A 26615-nucleotide genomic window follows, 5' to 3' on the forward strand; every position below is an offset into this window, starting at 1 on the left:
GGATATTAAGACGACAACCCTGACCAAGTCTGGGTATTATAAAAAGCAAATCAGTAAATGTAGGTATATAGAAGAAATACAAAGGTCTCTGGATATTATCAAGAGCAGCAATCCATGTGAGTCAAAGTATTATCAATAACAATTCTATAAGTGACCCTGGATAGTATCATGAAAATGTTTCTTAGGTACTCTTGATATTTTGAAACATGTAAAAAAGGAGAATTCTGACCAGCTTTATCAATAATGCAGTCAGACTGAGCAATCGCTTGTGTAAACAGGGATTTATTCTCTCTGGATATTACTTTGATGAGGGTTCTAGGTCATATGAGTCTTGGTAATATGTAGAAAAAGCTCTGAGTGCCTCAGGAAGTTATTAATGGAACAAATCTTGAAACATCTAGGAAGTATTAGGAATATAGGAGACCAATTGCAGTGAGCTTTTGATCATCAAGAGCCGAGCTTATATCAAGTCTGGTTATGAAATAATTGAGAGAGCTCCAGATGAGTATAGAGATCCGGTATTTGGTAACAGAAGATTTTACACAAGACCCTCCATTGGATATCAGGGATGTCATCAACATTTAACTTTGTACTTAATTTCACTGTAACTTTGGGGTATTGAATTTACTGCTTGTGGGCTCAGGCGGGTTGTTTGGTTGTTTGATTTAACCATAAATTAGTAGGAGTATAACTGTTCTTGGAAGTGTTGGAAGTAGTGAGGCTGTTTGATGTGCGAATCAACTATCCATGCACCATGATTTCAGACAGGGAGTTATATTGATTGCATATTACACTTTCCTCGCACCTGATTTAAGTGCAGATTAAAGGGAGTATTGCATTGCGTGTAGGAGGTGGGAGTGGAGAGATTGTTTGGTGTGCGACATAACACTGCTTTCTGATGGAAATTGTTTTGTAATGTGAATTGTTAATTATACATTAAAAGCAGTATTTAACAGCACATGTGTGATGCAAAAAGGTGTATCAGCAAGTAATGTCCTCAGAAGTCCAAACTTCTTATAGGTAGGCTTTACATTTGTCTTCCGAGCACTCAAAAATGGTAATCAGTCTTGGATATGTATTTCTTCCAATTTTATTTTGCAAAGTATTTGCACTCCAATCCAATCCGTTATATAATTCAACGCAGCCAACACGTGTTTCGTCCAGTCAAATCAGACATATGACTTCTTCAGGGCTGCAACCCAAATAACATTATAAATAACATTCTCACTATATCAAATGAATACAAGACTATCCCAAAATCATTCCATTACATATTGGGAACTCAAAAAGTGGAAAACAAGAAGAGGACACCACCAAATTCGTGCCCGAGTCACCACATAGGACCTATAGTAATCCACATGTGTGTAGGTACCAAACGTCCCAATTATAAAGTAAATAAGATAACTCATACGTTCGTATCGATGAGTCAATCAACACTTCTAAAAGTATCAGGATGTGGTTATAGGCAACAACACTACACCCACTCCATTACAGCAATCCATTTGCCAAATCATGTTTAAAAGTTTGTGATAGTCACTCACCAATCAATCTTCCTGATGGTATCACACCTAGCTTAGTTCTCGTCAACCCTAATATACAGAATAAACACCGTCCCACTGTTACTTTAAACCATATTAATAACGTCAAAACCACACTAATAAACTGCTCACGTTAGATACGAGCCCTCACCTTAGCGAGGCTCCGTGAATAGAATCAAATTATCTCTTCTGATGTCAGTCAGTCACAAGTAGAAATAGAGACGGGTAGCGACCTACAGGAAAACAAATATATAATTCTTGACAATACCTTTAATGGATGATATAATTGGAGACTTTGAAGAGACGGGACGATCCATTACAGATGAATATGTGAGGTGAGGGATAATATAGATCTACGTTATATTAAAGGTTTACGAGTGGAGCAATAGAAACTCATTTCTTTAACTTGGGTATCGACATTACATTACAGTATCGACATTACGAATTCCAATTTTATGAGTTATCAGAATTAAATAAATATACCTCTACTATTAACTTGTGAAAACATGTATGGAATAGTGAAAACATGAGAGTACTAGTAGTAAGGTATTGTCAAGAATTATATATTTGTTTTCCTGTAGGTCGCTACCCGTCTCTCTTTCTACTTGTGACTGACTGACATCAGAAGAGATAATTTGTTTCTATTCACGGAGCCTTGCTAAGGTGAGGGCTTGTATCTAACATGAGCAGTTTATTAGTGTGGTTTTGACGTTATTAATATGGTTTAAAGTAACAGTGGGACAGTGTTTATTCTGTATATTAGGGTTGACGAGAATTAAGCTAGGTGTGATACCATCATGAAGATTGATTGGTGAGTCACTATCACAAACTTTTAAACATGATTTGGCAAATGGATTGCTGTAATGGAGTGGGTGTAGTGGTGTTGCCTATAACCACATCCTGATACTTTTAGAAGTGTTGATTGACTCATCGATGCGAATGTATGAGTTATCTTATTTACTTTATAATTGGGACGTTTGGTACCTACACACATGTGGATTACTATAGGTCCTATGTGGTGACTCGGGCACGAATTTGGTGGTGTCCCCTTCTTGTTTTCCACTTTTTGAGTTCCCAATATGTAATGGAATGATTTTGGGATAGTCTTGTATTCATTTGATATAGTGAGAATGTTATTTATCATGTTATTTGGGTTGCAGCCCTGAAGAAGTCATATGTCTGATTTGACTGGACGAAACACGTGTTGGCTGCGTTGAATTATATAACGGATTGGATTGGAGTGCAATTACTTTGGAAAATAAAATTGGAAGAAATACATATCCAAGACTGATTACCATTTTTGAGTGCTCGGAAGACAAATGTAAAGTTTATTAAACCGCCAAGTGGTTTACTTTTGGAGGTGTGGTAACCATCCCCGCCCTTCCTGAGCACCACCATACAAACTATCACAGAACTTTCGACCTGAACTTGCTGTGCGCTCGTTTCAACTGTTACCATTGTTTTGTAATTTATTGATTTAATTGAGCAGCCGCAGGGTCTAAACATGAATAGAGACAAAGAAGCGGAACTACTATTTAGTAATTTGGTAGCTGGAGGTACCGTAGGAACAGCAGTTGGCCCCCCTAAATCTAATAAGAAAGAAGGGCTCAGAGCCAAATTTGTTAAACTTGAGTCACTCAAGAGACAAGAACTTAACAAATGGTGGGATGCTGCCACTCTGAAACAATATATAACTTTGAATAGGATACCACGAGGACTTAGGTCGCAAATTATTCCGACCTATGAGGACCTAGAACCAGACCTGTACAATACTTGGGAGAAAGAACTGAATACGAGTTCACGTAATCTTATACAGATCCTAATTGAGAATGCCGAAAGGAAGATTGCTAACTTACTTGTTGAAATAAATAAAATTGAAGATGAAATTAAGGAGCTTAATTTGCCAGAGGCAACAATTAAAAATGATACTATACTTGATGATATACTGAATGAGTTACAGATGGATATTAAGAGGAGAAAGGCGCGTAAACTTAAAAGAGATGAGAATGACTATCGTGCTGGTGGCGTTTATACCTTTGCAAAAAGATTTGATTACCTAGTAAAGAAAGGTCCTGGGTCTAAGCAGAAAAGCAGCACCCCACATAATAGTGATACGGAAGCATCTTCTAATATCTCCAGTAGTGAAAATGAGGAGACACCGCAGTTAACAGTGGTCCGAACTCTGAAAATAATTTTTTAGAGGAGGTTCAGAGACTGAGGAGAGGGAATCGGGACACGGAGAAGAGGAATCGAGAACTCTATGTAAAAAGACCAGGAGAGGGAGTAGAGGAGGCAGGAGATCCAGGAGCAAGAATAAGGAGTCTGAGGTCGTGGAAACAATGAGAGATAGTGGAGATTCTGACTCAATTAATATTGAAGTGATTAACCTGTCTAAGTGTGAATTATCTGAAGATATGATAAAGGTACTTAAGAAAGGTTTAGGATTTTGTCCAATGATGAAACAGAATTGGTGTATGACTAAAATAGACCTGTTCAAATTTGTTAGAAAACTTAAGTTAAAAATTTTTTTTGCAAATGTACCTGTAAAAGCGAAACAAACTGCAAATAAAACATTGAGCAACCTTACTATTCAAGGATTAAAAGATACAGAGTTACTTATGTCACTGACTGAGAAGGAGGATGACCCGGTCACTATTTCCAAATTACTTGAAGAATTAGAGGTTGAAAGATTTCACAGTGAAGCGAGTGGATTTAGAGTTAAATCTAAGTGGACGCCACAGCTTGCGACTGGTAATACTATTGACGTATTTTTTAAAGCTGTAAATCTTGAAATTGATAAGGAAATTGACAGTTATCATGGAAGGTATTTGAATATGAGAGAGGACAACTTAACCATTGGTGAGAGGAAAGCCCTTAAAGAATTGACTGACAATAACACTATTACTATTCGTAAAGCTGATAAGGGGGGCAATATAGTGGTATTAAATACATGTGACTATAAGGACGAAGTTTTTTCGCAACTTTATAATACACTATATTATGAGAGACTTTCCACCAATCCAATGGATGAATTAACCTACCATATCAACTGTAAAGTCAAAGAATGGTACGATAAATTGTTAATAGATCATGATGAGTATTTATTTCTTTTACTTGTGTCACCCAGGGATCCTTGCATGTATACATTACCCAAAGTCCACAAATGCCAGGACAAACCGCCAGGCAGGCCTATTGTCTCCGGCATAGGTGGACCAACGGAACACTTATCTCAATTTATAGATTTTTTTCTCAGGCAGTATGTGTATAACTTACCATCTTTTATAGAAGATACGAAACATGTACTTAATCTTTTAAATGACATAGTTTGGGAAGATGGAATGATACTTGTCACATTAGATGTTGTATCGCTGTATACAGTTATAGATCATGATCTTGGCATTCAAGCACTAGATTACTTTCTCAGCCAGAGAGCAGCAGAACTGTACGATCATACTCAGATGATTCTCCAGATGACCGAGTTGGTCTTGAAAAATAATGTGTTTTTATTTGACGGGCAGTGGTTCAGGCAGCATCTCGGGACTGCGATGGGTTCCAGGTTCGCTCCGTCTTTTGCGAACCTCTTTATGGGGTGGTTCGAGGCGGAGCGAATCTGGGGACCAGAAGGTAGGGACTGGGTGCAACATATACATTATTGGGGCAGGTACATTGACGATTGCCTGCTTATATGGACTGAAACAGTAGAAGAACTGAAAGGTTTTTTTTATTATCTTAATGATAACAACCTGAATCTCCAGTTTACTACACACTATGATTACAAATGCATCACATTCTTGGATATTGAACTGTTTGTTGAGGGAGATAAAGTGTTGAGCAGAATGTATAGTAAACCTACAAGCTGTAATGCAATCTTGCATGCTGGGAGTTGCCACCCCAGCAGTCAGATTAATTCAATACCGTATGGAGAGATGCTGAGGGCGTGACGCAATTGTGCGAAGGATTCTGATTTTGAGGAGAACCTTATAGATATGTCGAGTAGGTTCCAGAATCGTGGATATCGTCCAGATATAATAAAGTCAGCAGCATCTAGAGCTAAGAAAATTAAATGAGAGAATACTCTGATGAGATACAACAAGAATGAGATAAAGAGAGTTAAAGAGGATAAGATTAGATTGATTACAAACTATAGTATGGGTAGTTCCAAATTTTTTAACATCTTGAAGAAACATTGGCATCTTCTCCTTATGGATCAAGATCTGAGACCTTATCTTATGAATCAACCTAGTTTAACTTTCAAGAAGGGTTTGACCTTGGGCAACATGGTAAGCCCGAGCTACCCGAAGTAACCAGACAAGACAGATTGGCTGTCTAAATTCAAGGGATTTTACAAGTGTGGGAGGTGTAGTTCGTGCAGATGGGCTATACCTAAAGTATAACAATTTAACTACAACAATTCAGGTGAAAACACCATTATCATGTTTATAAACTGTGATACCACGCATGTGGTATATGTGATTGTTTGCTCATGTGGCAAAATATATGTTGGGAGCACAGTGAGGAGACTGAGGGACAGGATGGCCGAGCACTTTAGAGCTCTTAAAACTGGAGACACCCGGTATCCCATTGCGTCCCATATGGTACAGAACTTTGATAAGAGAGAACAACATCAATTCTCCTATCATGGGATAGATCATATCAGATTGGACCCCAGAGGGGGGAATAGACTCTTGACCCTGAGGAGTAGAGAAGTATTATGGTTAATTAAATTGAGAGCTGTGGAATGTGGACTAAATATTGATCATGAATATGAATTTTATCTAGGTGAAGAATGACGAATATTATGGTTATGATTGTATACATACTTCAGCCTAGATATATCAGAATTGTTATTGTCTTATTGAAGTGGTATTATTCATCTAATTTCAATGAGATATGAGAACCAGATGAATTTCTTATGAACTGTAACTGAATTGGTGGTGTAAACAATACCCAGGATTATGATGTGTGGCTATATTCTAGGATGACTTTAATTATGTGACTTATTTCATTGTAATGTCGGATGATTTAATATTCCTGAATTCCTTGACCGCAACCTCCCTTTTCCTTTGTTCTTTTTCTCAATCTATTATTTTCTGTCAGGTGTGGTACTGTAGGCAACATCGAGGCGCCAACAGATTGTGAATTAACTCGTGTAGGATTTTACTTGTTAACATTAGCCAATCGCTTACATTAATTATAATCTTTTAGATTACGTTTTGCGATACTGAGGCGTCAATTATAGGTAATATTGATATTGATCCAATACGATCGATACAGGTCCAAGGTAAGCGAGAGGCAGAATGGGACCTTGTAGGTAGATCGTTGTTGTATATATGTACGGTTTTACTTATACGGCAATGCAACTTTGGATTTTAGAACTCGTACTCGGGAGAATATAATTGGAGACTTTGAAGAGACGGGACGATCCATTACAGATGAATATGTGAGGTGAGGGATAATATAGATCTATGTTATATTGAAGGTTTACGAGTGGAGCAATAGAAACTCATTTCTTTTACTTCGGTATCAACATCACATTACAGTATCGACATTACGAATTACGATTTTATGAGTAATCAGAATTAAATAAATATACCTCTACTATTAACTTGTGAAAACATGTATGGAATAGTGAAAACATGAGAGTACTAGTAGTAAGGTATTGTCAAGAATTATATATTTGTTTTCCTGTAGGTCGCTACCCGTCTCTATTTCTACTTGTGACTGACTGACATCAGAAGAAATAATTTGATTCTATTCACGGAGCCTCGCTAAGGTGAGGGCTCGTATCTAACATGAGCAGTTTATTAGTGTGGTTTTGACTTTATTAATATGGTTTAAAGTAACAGTGGGACGGTGTTTATTCTGTATATTAGGGTTGACGAGAACTAAGCTAGGTGTGATACCATCAGGTAGATTGATTGGTGAGTGACTATCACAAACTTTTAAACATGATTTGGCAAATGGATTGCTGTAATGGAGTGGGTGTAGTGGTGTTGCCTATAACCACATCCTGATACTTTTAGAAGTGTTGATTGACTCATCGATACGAACGTATGAGTTATCTTATTTACTTTATAATTGGTACGTTTGGTACCTACACACATGTGGATTACTATAGGTCCTATGTGGTGACTCGGGCACGAATTTGGTGGTGTCCCCTTCTTGTTTTCCACTTTTTGATTTCCAATATGTAATGGAATGATTTTGGGATAGTCTTGTATTCATTTGATATAGTGAGAATGTTATTTATCATGTTATTTGGGTTGCAGCCCTGAAGAAGTCATATGTCTGATTTGACTGGACGAAACACGTGTTGGCTGCGTTGAATTATATAACGGATTGGATTGGAGTGCAATTACTTTGCAAAATAAAATTGGAAGAAATACATATCCAAGACTAATTACCATTTTTGAGTGCTCGGAAGACAAATGTAAAGTTTATTAAACCGCCAAGTGGTTTACTTTTGGAGGTGTGGTAACCATCCCCGCTCTTCCTGAGCACCACCATACGAACTATCACAGAACGTTTGACCTGAACTTGCTGTGCGCTCGTTTCAACTGTTACCATTGTTTTGTAATTCTTATAGGTAGGGCAAGTACAGAATAGCCTGGCACTTCACTGTAGAAATTAATATTTCTGCATGATTAGGATGCATACACTGTGATGGATACAGTGCAGCCACCATTCTCAGGTGCCATCCTTGTTGTAGTTTGCCTGTCAGCTCTGACCTACCTACATTAGATAATTCAGTACAGCCAGCTTATAGCCATATCTGTCTTAAGATATACCACGGGAGGCATTCAAGTGCTGAGGGCTGAATGGCAGGTGCTATGGGATGACCAGCCACTGAATCTATTGAGGAAGGCATATGCTAAGGGACATCCTTTAGGGTTCAGAGTTCCATTTATCAGCAGCAGGAAAGGATCAGTATGATTTGTCAGGTGCCAAGTGTCTCATTGCCATGCTCACTAGGACATCAATATTTATTTAAACTCTTCACTAAATCCCAGTGGCAATTCCAGGCGGTCTGTTCACCTGAAATGGTGAATCTAGAAACCATGGACTTAGTTACCTCCAACAAATTCATGATATCTGACTCTCCTACTTTAAGAGTACAGCACAATGTAAATAGGATAGTCATGGTACACTCCTGGAAGGTCTGCCTGAATCCTAGACTGAACACAGCATACAGCTCATGTACTAAAGGACTGATGTATCCAGCGGTGGCCCTCCGTTAGGGCAGAGGAGCAAATGATAATAAAATATTTTTATTTATTTATTTTGTTTCTTCTCGCAGTTGAGTCTGGGGGCAGGCCATACTCACCTAGCACTGCAGCAAGCACAGTGGGGGAGTGGTGGGCACTGCTGTCAGTGCACATGCTGGTTGGCTGTCTGTCTCAGGACAGCCAAACCGAAATGCGCACTGGAATCTCTCTAACGCATGCGTATTGCCTGGTGGAGAGAACAGCAGGCGCAGGCTTCCAGTCTCTGATGGAGCAGAAACCAAGCCTGCTCAGGTCATCCCAGCGCTTCTCTCACCAGCATGAGAGAAGCGATGGGATTGGCCATAGGGGAGTCAGGGAACCTCAGCCAGTGCATAGCAGTCAGAAGAAGAGCTGCAAGTGGCAGCCAGGTAAGTCATTTTTTGTTTTATGTTTCCCCGTGCTACCCACCTCTTTCACCTGATACCAGCCGCTATTGGTTGTATCGCACATGCAGACAACAGTCAGTGAGCAATAAAAGAGCATCGACATGAAACACGCACACCTTCTCAAGCAATTACTTTGACATTAGGCAATATTTCAAGCTTGGGGGATGGGATACTGCATCACAAACATGGTAAATGTCCAGGTTACAGTATTACAAGAGCATTATAGCCTACGACACTGCAAGTATAGTGAAGTGGATATATATCACGTTTTAACAGAGTATCTAGTCTGCCAAACTCTAAATAAGATCTACTGTGTCTGACAATCTTGGGAAACATTTGTTTTCAAATGGCTGAATTTTTGTAGAGTTTGGGGTCCCACTAAAGTTTATGCTCCAAAATCCTGAGCGACCCTTTCCACAAGAATTACAGTCTGAAGGCACTGGAGTATTGTGCTTGGTTTCCTGCTAAGCCACCTCTTTCTTTTTGTTGCCCGACATCTGGGTGAAGATAAAACTCTGTCAGGATTTAACCACTCACTCTACAGGATACATTGGGTACTGAGGAGGTGGTAGTATGCTATCAGAATATCATGGCCTAAATAGTGTGACAGAAATATAATGCCCTACATGTTACATACAAAACCATCACCCTTTTGTAGTTATATCTAGAAAATGTACACCCAGTGGACCAGTATTTATGTCAGGTGATGTTTTTGTTATCAATATACTGACATACAACACCTGTACCATCTTTAGTATTGGGGTGGTGGTTGTATCCAGAAGTTATATATGGTGCAAGGAGAAGGGGGTTGGACGTTTTGGCACACAGGACTTGGATTGAGATGGAGCAGATCACTGGGTTCTGATAGCATTCAACTCAAGGAAAGAAGGCAGCTCCTTTTTTTTATTCCGTTGGGCATAGGGAGCAGCCTATTTCAAGATCAAAACCATCACAAATGAGCTATCCTTGTCCTGCCTGTTCCATGTCATGTTGGGTATTTACATGTTGCATGGCAATATTCCAAAGTGGTAAGTTCATTTTCATCTTCTGCGCAGTTGTCAAACCAGTCTCTCCCCTTACCACCTTTCTTGTTTTTTATGCTCTTCCTTAGTTAGTGTTCTTTAGGATTGGCCCTTTTTGTTTTAGTCCAGTTTTGTGCTTTCCTTGCAGTATTGTTGTTGGAATACATTGGACCCTGTCTCTTTCACTTCTTCAGGGTCAGCTGTACCCAGGCCTTGGTGAAGCTGAGTGTTCCGACATATCTCTGATACAGCTACTGTTTGAATGTATACCTATTGAATTGAATTGCAAGCAAAATCATTTTGTTATTGTGGTTCCAGGATCTAGAGTGCCCTTCTGGTTTTCCTTTTCTACCTTTTGTTTTCTTTGTTTTGCTCTTGTGCCCCACAGCTATCGAATTTCTAAAAAATTCACACATTCTTGTCTAGGGATTTATGCCAGCAGGAAAAATTGGAGATACGTGCATCAATCTGCAGTACTCATTTCTTAATCTTTATCCTAATATTCTTTTTATCCCAAGGCCTGCCCCTCAGTATCTATTCCAGCTCCTGACACAGTGGTTCCTCTATCCCTGCAGTATAGATTCTTCTCTATCCTCCAATCTCCATTACACCAGAAGGCCCACTTTTCTCCTTCATCACCTCATGTCTGAACAATAGGAGGGGCAAATGCACTGCTGAGGATTCTGATAGGATGCTGATATTTGAGTGCTCTACCATCTATGGTCCTGACCCCTGTAGTCATTGTGTTATTTAATTGATTCCCCCATCTCATCTCAGATCAGGGCAATGGACGTTGCATCTTTGGTACCCACCAGTCCTGCGGAATATGATTTGAATAATGCTGATGATGACGATCTTGTCCAAGACATACTGCATATTCCTCAGACTCCACCATGACATACCTCAAATGTGGAGCTGGGCATATACCCAATACCAGAGACTCAATCCATAGGTCCTGAAGATGACCAAGTAATATGGCGGTGACAAAAGTACACAACCACCTGTCGATCAATATGGAAACCCCTCATGATAAGGGAACAGCCATGCTTCATGCATGAGCTGAGATACGTGGGCACATTCTTGTAATGCTTTTCATCAAAGTAAAGGTAAGTACTGTTGTTAAAGTTCATTCAGTAGTTGCTGCAAACATAATTCTATACCCAGATAGGGTTGTTGGCAACTAAAGGGACACATGAGTTCACATTCTAGCACACTTGTTGTCTAAGCAGAATGTATCACAAAAGTCCATCGACTAGTACAGCTACAAGTCCCACTAGTGGTTATTTATGGCTCATCCTCCAGGTAATCTGCTCAGACTCTAACATGAGAGATGCAGTGATCTTGTGTGATGTCATCAAGGTTGTCACTAGCACTAAAGTCTTCAATTTCAACTGAAAAGTCTTCCTCTATTTCTTCATCTATGCTAAATTTGCTTTTGTCAGATTGGTGACTGGTACTATTGAAATGATCCATATAATCCTCTTCCTCTCTACTACCTAATTCTAGAGCTCCAGATTCACAAATCTCTGCTTGCAGGTCCCTCAGAGATATGTTTTTGCTTGATTTGCCAGGTTCCTTCATCAAGGATACACTTGAGAGAAAGATCAGTCCACGTTTCAAAAGTAGTGCATCATTAAGTTCTGTAAGGCCTCCTGTTGGCTTGCTGGAATTTGTTCTCCAGTCGTAGTTTTTACCAAGTGTATAGTAACGTCTGCCACCAGACGGGGGTGGTGGGGCAGGCTGGGGGTAGTGAAAAAGATTTTTTTTAAACCACTTACCTGGCTACGGCTGACTGCTGCCTCACCTTCAATGTCCATCCTGTTAACCTTCTTATCTTCTTCCTGTCTGGAGTCCCAGTAGGGCAGCAGGAAGCATCCGGGGTCCCATGCTCCCCATAGCCAATCACAATGCTGCAATGCAGAGTTTTGATTGGTCTGAGTGCCGTAGTTCAGCGTTCAGACAGCGTTCTCCACCCAGGCTGCATTGCAACCTGGGTGGAGAATATGCCAAAAGCGCATGACGGCTTGGGCGGCCCAAGATGGCCGGCCAAACCTTCATGAGCACTTACAGAGTGCCCACCACTCCTCCCCTTTCAGTGAATATATTTCGCAACTAATAATCAATGAACAATACATTATTGATAAATACCAATACATTATAAATATTCACATTTAATTACCAATTAATAATTAATGAACAATACATTATTTAAAACAATATGAATTATTAAAAATGTATTACCAATTAATAATTGATTAACAATAATTTAATTATCAATACTCAACACTAAAATAAATAATTACTTAATTACAATTCAATTCCTTCCCACCCTATTACCCTACAACCTCACAACACACTTTAATAATACATTAATACACTTAATATAATTACCAATTAATCAATTAATAACAATGAATTAGCAATTAATAAAACTGCATTACCAATTAATAAAAAATAATTATCAATTAATAATTATTTAACATACAAATAATTATCAATACCAAGAAATACAAATTAAATAATTACTTAATTACAATTAAATTACTTCCCACCCTATTCCCCTATAAACCCACATCCCCGCTACGGTACTAAAACGCATAATTTACTTAAAAAATTATTACTAACTTCAAAAAATTTAATACATATATTTTAAAACTAGTACATTAACAAAAATTATAACAATATAAATATAAAAGACATAATAAAATGCATATCACTAATATTAATATCGATATTAGTAACATCGACATTTTTGCTATCGATGTCACTAACCTCAATATTAACATAAACAATATTTCTTACCTTCAGGTCGATATTCAGGGGAGTAGTGGTGTTTGGTCGGCCCTCTGGGGCTGCCCAAAACAGTCATGCACACTCTGCCCTCCTCCATGCAGGCAATGCAGCCTGCATGGAGAACATGGCCTCCCCATAAGCCCCTGGCTGGGCGGTGTCCTGACCTATCACAACGCTGCTTGCAGCTTTGTGATTGGCTTAGAGGAGGAGCCTGGCAGCCTGCTTCCAGTTCCTGCTGGAGGCCTGAGAGCAGAAGCAGAGAAGACGCGGGACCCGACCGGGCGAAAGGTACCTTTAATTTTTTTACATTATTATTATTAAATTAAATCCCCTGCGTGACTCACAGCCCCCCCCACCCTCAAGCAATGCCAGCTGTGACTGATGTGAGACTGCTATTAGGATACACAAGAGGGACCTACTACTGTTGTGCATCACTGTATGTGACTACAGCTGCAGTTAAAGTCAATCACTGGATAGGTCCTTCTGCACACGAATTCACTAGTAGGTTGTTCAATGTTTTTTGTGTACTGCAGAACTTTGAGAAAGCTATCAATCAGAGGAGCTATAGTTAACTCTCATTTAGCAAGGTACATCAGATTGCTGCATATAAGCCTACTCAGACCGGCAGAGGAACATGAAAACTTTGGAGAGTCAGATATTGGCCATTTCCTTTGTTTTAGTTAATGCATAAAATAAAAAAATTGAGGACCCAATTTAGAAAACAAGTTGTGTGGGTAAGTTTTACACTCGCAAGAAGAGTAAATAATTTCTCCTATGTAATATTATCCCAGTATGGCATAACCCTACTTAGGGACCGATTCCGATCTGGGTCGGAAAGCTCTCCGACCAAGCCGGATCTGGAGTATTCTCCGACCAAGCCGGATCTGGAGTATTTTCTGACCGAGCCGGACTCCAGCAGTCCGACAGAGCGAGTAAGATGCGGCCGCATGCTGCCGGACTCTGTTCGGTCTGACTCCCATAGAAGTCAATGGGAGCCGGTCATACGACGAGTACATGGGTTTCCAATGGCTGAATGGGTATGTATCGCACAAAGGTGCCCCCAACAATGGGTACACATCGATGCCATCCGCATCGTACATGTCTGTGTTGGGGAGAACCTTGGGCTCCCCCTGTGTCTGAGTCGTAAGGCTGCGGTTGACAGGGGATCCGACGCAAACCCCAAAAGGCAACATCCCGGATGTTTTGCGAGCTGGAAAATTTGGCTCAGATCGGCTGTCTGATGCGTGCATCGTACTGGCTTGGTCGTAAATTGCATCCATTGCATGGCACGGTTTGCTTACGGATGAGACGTACGGAGCGGTTCAGAGCCGGAAACGATTCTTTCGGTAAATTTTTTGTTGCTCGCATCGTACTTGCTCGCCCGTACAGCTGTACGAGTCGGGTGGAAAACACGCATGCGGCTCGTACTTTTTCTGGGCAGATCGCGTTCGGTGCCCTTCTGAGCGCGATCGGAATCGGGCCCATAATAGTAAATCTTCTTCCAAATGCAGAGAAGCTGGAATTTCAAGGTGGTGATGTGCGAACAAAAGTAATCCTGGACTTATTTGTATTAGGTGATCAATGTTGCTCTTAGGAACTTTCAGCAGGGTTTATGGTTCCAAAGTTTAAATGTGATAAATAATACTTCTGTAAAGATGTTTTCATCATTATTGGGAAATCGTGAAAAAACATATTGAATGATAAAATTAATAAAAAATAAATGATTGTGTCAGTAATTGTATTTCCTAATTTATTAGTCTATGGATCAATGTATCACCATGAATATCATCACAACTTTTCTGCATTTAGCTTGGCACAGCTATCATTATTTACTGCTACATTTTACAAATAATTGTAATATTTGTTTGAAATATATTTTATTGTTTTTCTCACACTTGCGTACATAGTTATAACACATAAATTGTTGGTAATAATCTTACGAACATATAACATCCTGGAAGGTCAATTATAACGCTTATCTTTGCTAAAAAAAGACCACAGAGCCCTAACCGGGCATGGCAGCCTTGTAGTATTGGATCTGTTCGTGGAGGTGCATACTTGGCATAATTAACTAGCTTAGGTAAGTAAAATAGTTTCACGGGCAAAGTTTATTTTGCCAGAATACAATAATAAAAGAAACCGGGGAAAATGAAGGCAGGGTGGAAGGAGGGAGAGGTTGGGGGAGAGGGTTCCCTTAGGGACTTTGCTTGAGGTTACATCATAGCCCCTGTTTTTCGTGTGCACTTGCATTAGTGGTGGCAAGAGAGGGAGGAGAACAATGCAATGGTGGTATGTCATTAGCATGGTCTGCTTCATTCTGGGAGCTCTGTAGCAAAGCGTCTTCAAATAATTGAAGTGTCTGTAGGCGAGGAGGGAAGGAGCGGCAGTGCTCCAGTTTAGATAGGTGGTGTACTAGGGGTTGCCATAGGTGTTTAAATTTAACATTAGAGTGCACGATGCAGCAGGTTAAGAGCTCCATCGCCATGGTGTGCCAGAGGCGGGTGAGCCACAGCGGAGTCAGTGGAGTCAAGGTTTTCTTCCAATGCAGGGCAATAACCTGCTTCGCTGACCCTAGCATGTGGAGGATCAAATGCCAATCAGAGGGTCATGGCTTTGAGAGTTTGGAGTCGGAGCCCGAGGATTGTTATCTTTGACGTGCTCAGGATAAGGAATCCCACTACACCAAAGAAGTGACTTAGCACTTCTTTCCATAAGAGAGGTATCATTTGGCAGGACCACCAAATATGTATTTATTAACCTGTGACAGCATTGCAGTGCCAACACAGGGATGTGGAGGTGGGGAACATTTTCTAAAGGCAGAGTGGAGTGTAATACCAGTGGGTCATAACTTCATATGCTGTCTCCTGTTGCGCATTGCTTTTATATGTTCTGGGGATGTCTCTCCAAAGCTGTTCCCATTGTTCTGGAAGGGTATTGTCTGCAATATCTGTATGCCATTTCTACTGATAAGAGTGAAGGGTGAGAGGGTTGGAGTGCTGAAAAACCCGGTATGTACTTGAAATCAGGCCTCGCAAGCCATCAAAGGAGAGTACTAGCATCTCAAATGAGGTGAGCTGGTGTGTGGCTCCCTGCTTGTTGAGGGGTGTAGGTAGCCAGTGTCACATCTGATGGTATTGCAAGTGTTCTGTGGCTGGAAGATGAAAGTCTTGTTTGCAATGATTAAAGGACTTGAAGACTTCTCCCTCAAAGAGATCGCCAATCCTACGACATTCTCTGCTTACCCAGGCCACGAAAGAGCTGGGTGTAGGGCTGGGGGAAGACAGGATTGCGGGCAGGAGGAGTATTGGGGGAGGGGAAGGAAGTAAGACCCCGACTTATCACTAGTTTATCCCATATATCCAGGACAGTTCTTGAGGGGGTGGTGATGTAGGCCCTGCACTGCCTTGACCTCTTTGGCTGCCAGGCCAAGTCCCACAGGGGATGGCATGCCACCACCCTGTCCATATTAAACCAGTGTTTCTCACTTTCATGGACTACCCACTCCGAGATATAGCGCAAATGTGCCGCTCAATAGTAAACGAGGAAATTGGGACAGGCAAGTCCTCCTCGGTCTTTTGGCAGTATTAGGAGTCTATTGGAGAATCTTGGTCTTCCTTTACCCCAAATGAAGGCATTGACCACTTTTTCAAGGCTTATGATATCCCCTTGGGGAATGGGCATCGGGAGTGTTTGAAAGAGATACAGTACCTTAGGCAAGCTGGACATTTTAACCGCATTGAGGCGGCCCAGCAATGATACGGGAAGAGACTACCATCTCCCAAGGTCTTCCGTGATGGAGTTCCATCAATCCGGCCAGTTTGCCTGAGACCACAACCCAGCGTGTTCGTGACATTGAGGCACCCAATGAAATGGAGTGCGAGCGCTAAACTCGAGAACCTCTTGAGGAGGACGAGTGAGATTCAATGCCTGCGGTTTATTTACATTAATTTTCAGTCCCGAGATGCGTTCAAATTGAGAAAGCAAGGTGAGAAGCGCAGGGAGAGAGCTCTCAGCATCAGTTAGAGTGAGAAGGAGATGGTCTGCGAATAGAGCTATCTTGTGCTCATCAATTCCAAATGGTATGCTCTGGATTGCAGCTGACTGGCGCATGCTGATCGTTAGGGGTTCTACTGCCAGAGCAAAGATTAGATGGACGGGGGCACCCCTGGCGAGTACCCCTGAAAATCTGGACGGGAGGGGCCAGTAGCCCATTGACTCTAATTTGTGCCGATGGGGGGACATAGGATGCCATGATATGAGATACCATGACCGGGCCTAATCCAATCCTCCGTAGTACCGCTCGGAGAAAGGTCCAGTCCACCCTATCAAATGCTTTCTCAGCTTCAAGGGAAAGAAGAAATGCTGGGATATTGCGCAGCTGGAATTTTTCCACCAAATGGGTGACCCGCCGAATTGTATCTGCCCCTGTTGTTGGCGTATAAAGCCCACCTGATCTGGGTCTATCAAGCTAGGAAGGTATGTTTCCAGGCGATGTGCAATATTTCGATATATAGTTTGGCATCCAGGTTAAGAAGAGAAATAGGGCGGTAGGAAGTGCAGGATGAGCTAGCTTGGGAATGAGAGCTATACCTTCCCTGGACAATGTAGGGGTTAAACTAGTGCTGTCAGTGAGGGAAATAAATAAGCAGAGTAGGGGGGCTTGAAGTCGTTGGAGGAACAAGCAATAAAAGGAGGTCATGAGACCATCAGGGCCCAGCGTCTTGACTGGCGGCAAGCTTTTCAATGCTTTTTGGAGTTCTTCTAGGGTAAACGGATCTTCCAACTGCTGAGCATGTGAGGGCTCAAGCGGTGGGCAGGTACAAGAGGCAAGAAATTGATCAATCTCTTCCTGAACAATTTTGCCTTGGCTCTATAGGGCTGAGAAAAAAGTGGTGAATGCCTGTTGTTTGTCTGCTTCTGAGGTAGCCCTTGTGCCCTTTTTTGTCCTGACTCTGGCAATATGAGTGCGAGAGATATGCATTCGGAGTCGACGGGCCAGTAAGGAGCCAACCATATTACCCCCTTCGTAGTATTTTTGCATCAGCCTTGTTTACTCTGTTCTCTTTTAGTTGGCCGCGAAGGGAGGCCAGCTGCTTTTGACATTGCAGCGACAATGTTGCGCGATCCTGCCGCTCCAGCACCCGAATACCTCTGGCTAGGCCAGCATCTACCAATAGTGATTGCCGTGTTCGGGCGATTGCTATGGAGGTGATGGTGCCTCGAATGGTTGCCTTAAAGGCATCCCATAGAGTATGACTGTTGGTATCAGGAAGATTGTTAATTTCAAAGTACGTTTGAATTGCCTGCTGTATTTCTGCTACATTGAACTGATCTCGTATAATGTACGGGGGAGCCTCCAATGTGACACGGAGTGGGTAGTTGCTCCTATGCCTCCCAGGGAGATCTCCAGGTGGCCGTGGTCTGATATAGAGATGTCTGATATAGTCGCCAATTCTAACAACTGAATGAGCGTCTGGGATATGAAAAAATAATCTATAAGGTAATATGAATGGTGGACATGAGAGAAAAAGGTGTAGTCTCTTGTGTCCGGCGCCGTAAATCGCCAAGCATCTACCAGGCCCAGGGTCTTGATATTCTGCTTCAGCACTGCAGACACTGCCCAGTGCCCAGGAAGGAGGTCGCACTACCATCTAGGTAAGGGTCCCAGACTGGGTTCAAATCTCCCCCAATAAGCAACATGCCCATCCCCTGGGAAGCAAGCTCCTTGAGTAGATTCCTAATATATGTGTCTTGGGAGTGCACTGGGACAGGAACAGACTAATTTGCATACAGCCAGGTTCTGAAACTGGGATGGTGCAATGAGCTAAAAAACGGTGTTGGATCTAGCCCTGATCTTTTGACTGGGTGAGAGTATTCTGCTTAATTCAGAGACTCTGTCCCTCACCACCCCTTGTTGTAAATATTTTTGTCCACCCTAAGCGTGGAAGGGTATACTCAGACATGAGTCCCTTGCTCATTGCACCATCAGGATTCAAGCAAGCCGGGCCGAAGACGGCTGTAATGCCAGAAACCGGTCCCCGGAAGCTTGTTTCCTTCCCAGTGTAAGAATTGGCTTTTGTAGTTTGGTTTGCCCTGTTCCCATCATGCACTGGGACAGGAACAGACTAATTTGCATACAGCCAGGTTCTGAAACTGGGATGGTGCAATGAGCTAAAAAACGGTGTTGGATCTAGTCCTGATCTTTTGACTGGGTGAGAGTATTCTGCTTAATTCAGAGACTCTGTCCCTCACCACCCCTTGTTGTAAATATTTTTGTCCACCCTAAGCGTGGAAGGGTATACTCAGACATGAGTCCCTTGCTCATTGCACCATCAGGATTCAAGCAAGCCGGGCCGAAGACGGCTGTAATGCCAGAAACCGGTCCCCGGAAGCTTGTTTCCTTCCCAGTGTAAGAATTGGCTTTTGTAGTTTGGTTTGCCCTGTTCCCATCATGCACTGGGACAGGAACAGACTAATTTGCATACAGCCAGGTTCTGAAACTGGGATGGTGCAATGAGCTAAAAAACGGTGTTGGATCTAGCCCTGATCTTTTGACTGGGTGAGAGTATTCTGCTTAATTCAGAGACTCTGTCCCTCACCACCCCTTGTTGTAAATATTTTTGTCCACCCTAAGCGTGGAAGGGTATACTCAGACATGAGTCCCTTGCTCATTGCACCATCAGGATTCAAGCAAGCCGGGCCGAAGACGGCTGTAATGCCAGAAACCGGTCCCCGGAAGCTTGTTTCCTTCCCAGTGTAAGAATTGGCTTTTGTAGTTTGGTTTGCCCTGTTCCCATCATGCACTGGGACAGGAACAGACTAATTTGCATACAGCCAGGTTCTGAAACTGGGATGGTGCAATGAGCTAAAAAACGGTGTTGGATCTAGCCCTGATCTTTTGACTGGGTGAGAGTATTCTGCTTAATTCAGAGACTCCGTCCCTCACCACCCCTTGTTGTAAATATTTTTGTCCACCCTAAGCGTGGAAGGGTATACTCAGACATGAGTCCCTTGCTCATTGCACCATCAGGATTCAAGCAAGCCGGGCCGAAGACGGCTGTAATGCCAGAAACCGGTCCCCGGAAGCTTGTTTCCTTCCCAGTGTAAGAATTGGGTTTTGTAGCTTGGTTTGCCCTGTTCCCATCATGCACTGGGACAGGAACAGACTAATTTGCATACAGCCAGGTTCTGAAACTGGGATGGTGCAATGAGCTAAAAAACGGTGTTGGATCTAGCCCTGATCTTTTGACTGGGTGAGAGTATTCTGCTTAATTCAGAGACTCTGTCCCTCACCACCCCTTGTTGTAAATATTTTTGTCCACCCTAAGCGTGGAAGGGTATACTCAGACATGAGTCCCTTGCTCATTGCACCATCAGGATTCAAGCAAGCCGGGCCGAAGACGGCTGTAATGCCAGAATCCGGTCCCCGGTAGCTTGTTTCCTTCCCAGTGTAAGAATTGGCTTTTGTAGTTTGGTTTGCCCTGTTCCCATCATGCACTGGGACAGGAACAGACTAATTTGCATACAGCCAGGTTCTGAAACTGGGATGGTGCAATGAGCTAAAAAACGGTGTTGGATCTAGCCCTGATCTTTTGACTGGGTGAGAGTATTCTGCTTAATTCAGAGACTCTGTCCCTCACCACCCCTTGTTGTAAATATTTTTGTCCACCCTAAGCGTGGAAGGGTATACTCAGACATGAGTCCCTTGCTCATTGCACCATCAGGATTCAAGCAAGCCGGGCCGAAGACGGCTGTAATGCCAGAAACCGGTCCCCGGAAGCTTGTTTCCTTCCCAGTGTAAGAATTGGCTTTTGTAGTTTGGTTTGCCCTGTTCCCATCATGCACTGGGACAGGAACAGACTAATTTGCATACAGCCAGGTTCTGAAACTGGGATGGTGCAATGAGCTAAAAAACGGTGTTGGATCTAGCCCTGATCTTTTGACTGGGTGAGAGTATTCTGCTTAATTCAGAGACTCTGTCCCTCACCACCCCTTGTTGTAAATATTGGGAGTGATTGGGGGCATAGATGTTGATCAGTGTGAGGGGCCTGCCATTGAGTAGTAGCTTGAGCTTCACGTACCGCCCCTCGTTGTCCCGCAATATTTGTGTCCCCTGTATGTGCAGACCCACTTTAAAAAGGATAGCTACCCCCTGCAGTTTTAGATAATGAAGACGCTCAAATTTGAGTCGGGTATTTGGGATGTGCCATGTGCTGTGTATCTGCTCGTAGGAGACAAGTCTCCTGGAGGAAGACAATGTCAGGGTCCTCGATCGGTAGTTAGTGCCATACCTGCTGCCGCTTATTAGGGGCATTTAGCCCTTTCACATTAAGCGAAAGACATTTAAACTGTGCCATAGTTATTTATACCATAAAAGGTGTACAGCCCTATGTAAAGCCCTCCAATCTGTTAGTGGTGACGCCTTTATCACATTTGGGGGTGCGTGATGTCAGGGTGTGGTAAATGCAAGAAGAGTGGCAGTTATAACTGCCCCATGTATTTTACCCAGTGTAGAATAATATGTTTCCCGTTGTGAAGAGGTGGAGCGATAGAAAGGTGTGCTCCCTGCCACCTCGGGGTATTCAAAGGTAAGGAAGGGAAGAAAAAGGAGGGAAGCAAACAAAAATAACAAGATTAAGGCCAACCGGGCCATAGTAGTCCATTGAAGTCATGGAGCATCCCTTCGGTATATACCTGTGCGACTCTGAGGAAGTCACTCCTCCTGGGGACCAGTTGAATAGCAGGGGTACCATCATGATCCTGCTGCTAGCCCCGGTCTCCCTACCCGGCCCAAACTTCAGAGTCAAGATGGGGGTGAAAGCACCCCCCGGGGCCCAGAGCCCCTTCATGATAAAACCATGCATGAAGGTGGCCGGGGTGAGGGCTGCAGAACGTGCATGGAACAGCAAATCATAGGTGAGCCCCTTCCTTGATGACATGTTGTAGGTACAAAGTAGTTGAGTGAACAATGAAAAGAATTTGGCATGGGTGTTTGAGGCGTGCGAGTGTATTGCAACTGGGTTCCAAGGATGCCTAGGATGCAGGGCCTCAGAGCCTGAGATACACTGGAGAGGGCGGGTTTGAGGCTGGTTGAGAGTGACCTCGGGACTGTGTGCCATCCATGGACTTGAGGTGTTGTATGCTGTCTTTCTTGACCTGTTTACTTGCTCTTCGTTCCCTTATTTCGAGGACGAGGCACCGTTGACCATTCTAGCCGTAGTGGCAACCTAGACTGGGTGAGGCCAGAGTTCGGGCTGGCAAGACAGGACTCCGTCTTGAGTTGAAGTAGCTGCTGGGCCTGCCTTAGGGACCTGAGCGACTTGTGTTTGCCCTCCCATATGAAAATCAAGCAAAAGGAATGGCCCCACTGATATTTAATTTTCAAGTCTCTCAATTTGTCTGTGAGCGGCTTAAATTCTCTGCTCCTTTGAAGTGTAACGGGAGCGAGGTTTTGGTAAATTTGCATGTGGTGTCCACCATAGGTCAAGTCGGTCTTCTCTCTGGCCGCGTGCAGGATTGCCTCCTTCTCAGTGAAGAAGTGCACCCTGGTGAGGATGTCTGGGACATGGTTTGCATTTCCACGAGGGACTGCTACTCGGTGTGCCCTGTCCAGTGCTGGAGGGGAGGAATCATCATCACCCCTGACCACCTCAAGGAGGACCGCCATGTAAGCCATTATGTTCTGCCCCTCCGTGCCCCGGGGGACCCCCTGATGCGTAGGTTGTTCCTCCGACTCCTGTTTTCCAGGTCCTCCTGTTTGAATTGCAATTCATTGTGCTGTTCTTCAAGCACTGTCATTCTGCGCAATAGGTCTTCCTGGTCCTCTGTTCGAGTGTCAAGTGTCCGCTCGAGGTCATCTACTCTGCCCCCAATTTCTGTCACATCGTGCCGGAGATCACGCAGGCATGCTTTGAACTCAGTTTTAAGTGAGCCAATTTCTGCCATTATTTCTTGAAGGAAGTTATTCATAAAGGCCAGCCTTGGGACCCTCGGGGGCAGCTGCTATTGTAAGCCCTGGCTTGGCTGCCGCGGTAGAGGGTGGCTTTAACCACATTGAAGTAACCGTTTTTTCCTTAGAGCATCCTGGGGTGGTATCCTTTCCCACGGAGCATGTTTTCCCCAGGATACCCCTTCTTCAGTGCGACCCACTCGGGGTGCCAAGTCCAGGTTGCTGGCTTGGGGGGCAGTTGATTTACCTCTGGGCCCGGTCCTGCCTGAGTACTGGGGACCCCCAGCACAGGAAGGCCAGCAACGATGACTCAAAACCCAGCGTGGCCTGGCGTCACTAGGCCCTGAGGTAATCAGGTTGTCGGGCGAGCTCAACCAGGGCTCTACAGAGTAGGCTGGTGGGGGGCACTGTTGATAAGACAGCCAATCCCCCTACTCACGCTCAAGGAGGCAGGGAGGCACCTCGACAACCAGATCTTGATCTCCCTCCTCCTGGGTGGGACCGCTTCAGCACGTTAGGAACTGAGAAGGTAAGAGAGTTCAGCACCCTCAGGTTGTCGTGGTCCACTTCTAGTGTGTTCAGTGGGGCAGTCGATTGAGTCCCCTCTTTCCAGCGAGGGCACCGCTGTAACCCGACGATGGAGGGGTTGGGGTGAGGGAGCGGCCCTGGCCTGCTGCCTGGTTGCACAGACGTTCCCCCCCTCAAACCCCCACCAGTGCAATCAGTCGCACCCTTGCTGCTCAAGCACCCACTCCAGCACTACCCTCCTGCTTCCTTGTGAAAGCCAGTGGGCTCCCCAGCAGGCCCCCCCAGGTGGAGCGACCCACCGTTCACTGTCAGCCTCACCCCGGGGAGCTAAGTGATTCTTGCGGTCGCTCCCCCGGGGGTCACTGTGAAGGGATGCTGCAGATGCAGGTCAGTTGGCTTCCCTCTTTATCCCCTGGCTGGGTTCCGAGCAGCAGGTGTTTAGGAGGGCCGCAAGATAGCACCGCAGGCTCCAGCCGAAAGGGGGCCTCGCAGAGGTCAGGCCGGCTTCAAGAAGTTGTGGCCGCACTTCAGCCTTCGGGGCTCAAGGGTCCATTTAATGCCCCTAGGGGAGGGTGTGGTCAGCCGCCCAGCAGGCGAGGCGCTCTACAGCCTACTGCATACAGGAAGGCCCACCTGGCTCCAGCCAGGCCCAGCACAGAAGGTCCTTGTGTATTGGTGTTGGTGGTCCACCCACAGCTCCCAGGTTCAGGGCCAGGTCCCGTCCACCAAATGTTACCAATCTAGGCCATCACAGTGGAGCCCTGGGCCTCTCCTGTACAAGCCTCTCCCTCCTCGCCTGGGCCCAAGATGACAGATCGATCCCCACGGCTGACCGTTACTATCTCGACCCTATCTCTAGCTTAGGAGGTTGTTTGTGCCTTGATTTCGGGGCAGGTGGCTCACTACACACTAGGTGGGGGTCCACCTCTGCTTTCAGGGCCCCATTGGAGATAGATTCATCAGGCTGGCCGCGGGTGAACTAAGACACCGCAAGGTGCATCCTACTCCATCTGAGTCTTGGCCACGCCCTCCCTAATTGAATTTTCGCCTTACACTCAAACAAACTAACGTGAGATCATTTATTCTAACATTATCCAAAATCCTACAGATACCAAGGTGATGTTTAAAGTGAAAGTAGTAAAGATTCTATGAATATGTAAAAAACACTTTAAAACCCCTTAATCACAATATCCAGTTTTTGGGAGGGACTACACTTGACCCTAATAATTTCTCCTACATCTCGTACTGTTTGGGTCTTGTTGAGTTTCTTTACTTTTCTAATGGTGGCCATTATGTTGGCAAACACTCGAAATTAAAAGCCTCTTCTCACCAGGACCTGCCTTCGCCAGGATGAATTGTTTTTCCTCTAGATATTTGAAACAGCAGAGCATATGAATAGCAGTCAAATCTACCAGGTATTTGTGTTTTCAATGAGTGAAATAAGCATCATCAAGTTAATTCATTTCACCTCTTCTCCTTGAGATTGTATTGAAGCCCTCAAATTGTTCAATAACATTAACTCCTGAGGTCAGTGGTCTCCTTATGATAGTCATAGCAGCATCTGTTACATAATATATGTATCCTTTAGGATGTTTTTTATATTAGCAACCACAAGACGTTTGTCACGAGTAAAAGTTAAATGTTACTTTTCACGCAACTCTTTACCACCTTTTATTTGAACACTTTGGGATAGATTTACTAATATATGGCAACACACATTGCAGATTACACCACGCGCATACCTGTGCTCAATAGTGTAAAGGTGTTTGCATGATGTCTAGCATATCTTTTGCCTTGGAAGCGTACCATTCTAGTACAAAATACTACTCCTACACTAGCTTTAAATCTTTTCCCACTTTGAATGCATTCTGTGCAGTACATTTTTTCTTATTAATGCTTGCCTCTAAAAGGTGGTATTTTTCTGTGCAAATCTCTGTCTATGGTTGTTGGTAGATGGGTGTTCTGCATAGAAAAACATGGGTTTTTGCATAAGAATGCCCATGTACCACTTATGGAAATACCCTTTGAGGCAAAGTAATGGAAAACAGTCTAGACTTTTGCATTATTTTCAGGCACTTTCGTTATTGTTTTGCACTGGAAAATAAATCCATTTTGTGTCACTTTTGTGATGCAGGCCTGTTGCAAATGGTAGTAAATCTGCCCCTCTTCCTTCAACTCTCACGCTCAATTGCATGAGAAGTAATTGACCTTTTCCTGATATCTGCCTCACTAATTTATTTGACCCCTACACATCGCTGTCCCTCTAATAGGTAATCCAGTGTTCATCACCACCACCTGCTTCTCTTTCCCACCATAAGATGTCAATATCTAAATGGGTATTCTCACCAGACATCATTCCTGATTATCTAAACCAAGTGCTTTATTGGGTTGATTCCCTATCTGGTAACACATCCTTAGAAATGATTAACACGTTTAACTTTCAAAACCGTTTTTGCCATTTCATCCAAGCTGTTCCTTTTGCCCAGAGCCACATTGGGACCCAAAATCAGTCCTGCAAAAATGTTCAAATCAGTCACACTCCCTTCTTCAGCACTCTCTCTTTCTCTTTCCATCTATCCATTTTTAATGGGGCACATGCCTCAACCAAAATACTGGTCGCAAACGACTGGTATTTTGGAATTTGAGATACATCAACCCAAATGCAAATTCGCAAAATAGGTAATCGTAAAATTTGCGATTACCAAAATTGCAAATGCATTTATGGAATCGCAAATTGCGATTCCCTATTTTGGGATGCAATAAGCCTTTCCTAAATGTGACTTTGCATTTAGGAAACGCTAATTACCATCAACTGCAAGTTGATGGTAATTTGCAAAAACTTTGAAAAATGCACAAGGTGCATTTTTCAACGTTCTATGTTGCGCACACACATGCCCCTTAGGCGTGTGTTAAGCATGTGTGTGCGCCACATGTGCAAACATGCCAATTTCAGGGGGGCCTCAGGGTGTCCTTTTGGCCCCCTTGCACCCTTGAAATTGCATGCACAATTTGCCAGTACCTATTTGGTACTTGCAAATTTCACATTCAATTTCCATTCAGTCCAATGGGCCAATAGGAATGAATGGGAAGCGATTCCTTAATTGCAAATCGCAATTTGTGAGTCACAATTAAGA

The sequence above is a fragment of the Lissotriton helveticus genome, chromosome 2_1 (assembly GCF_964261635.1).
Source record: "Lissotriton helveticus chromosome 2_1, aLisHel1.1, whole genome shotgun sequence".
NCBI classification, from domain to species: domain Eukaryota; kingdom Metazoa; phylum Chordata; class Amphibia; order Caudata; family Salamandridae; genus Lissotriton; species Lissotriton helveticus.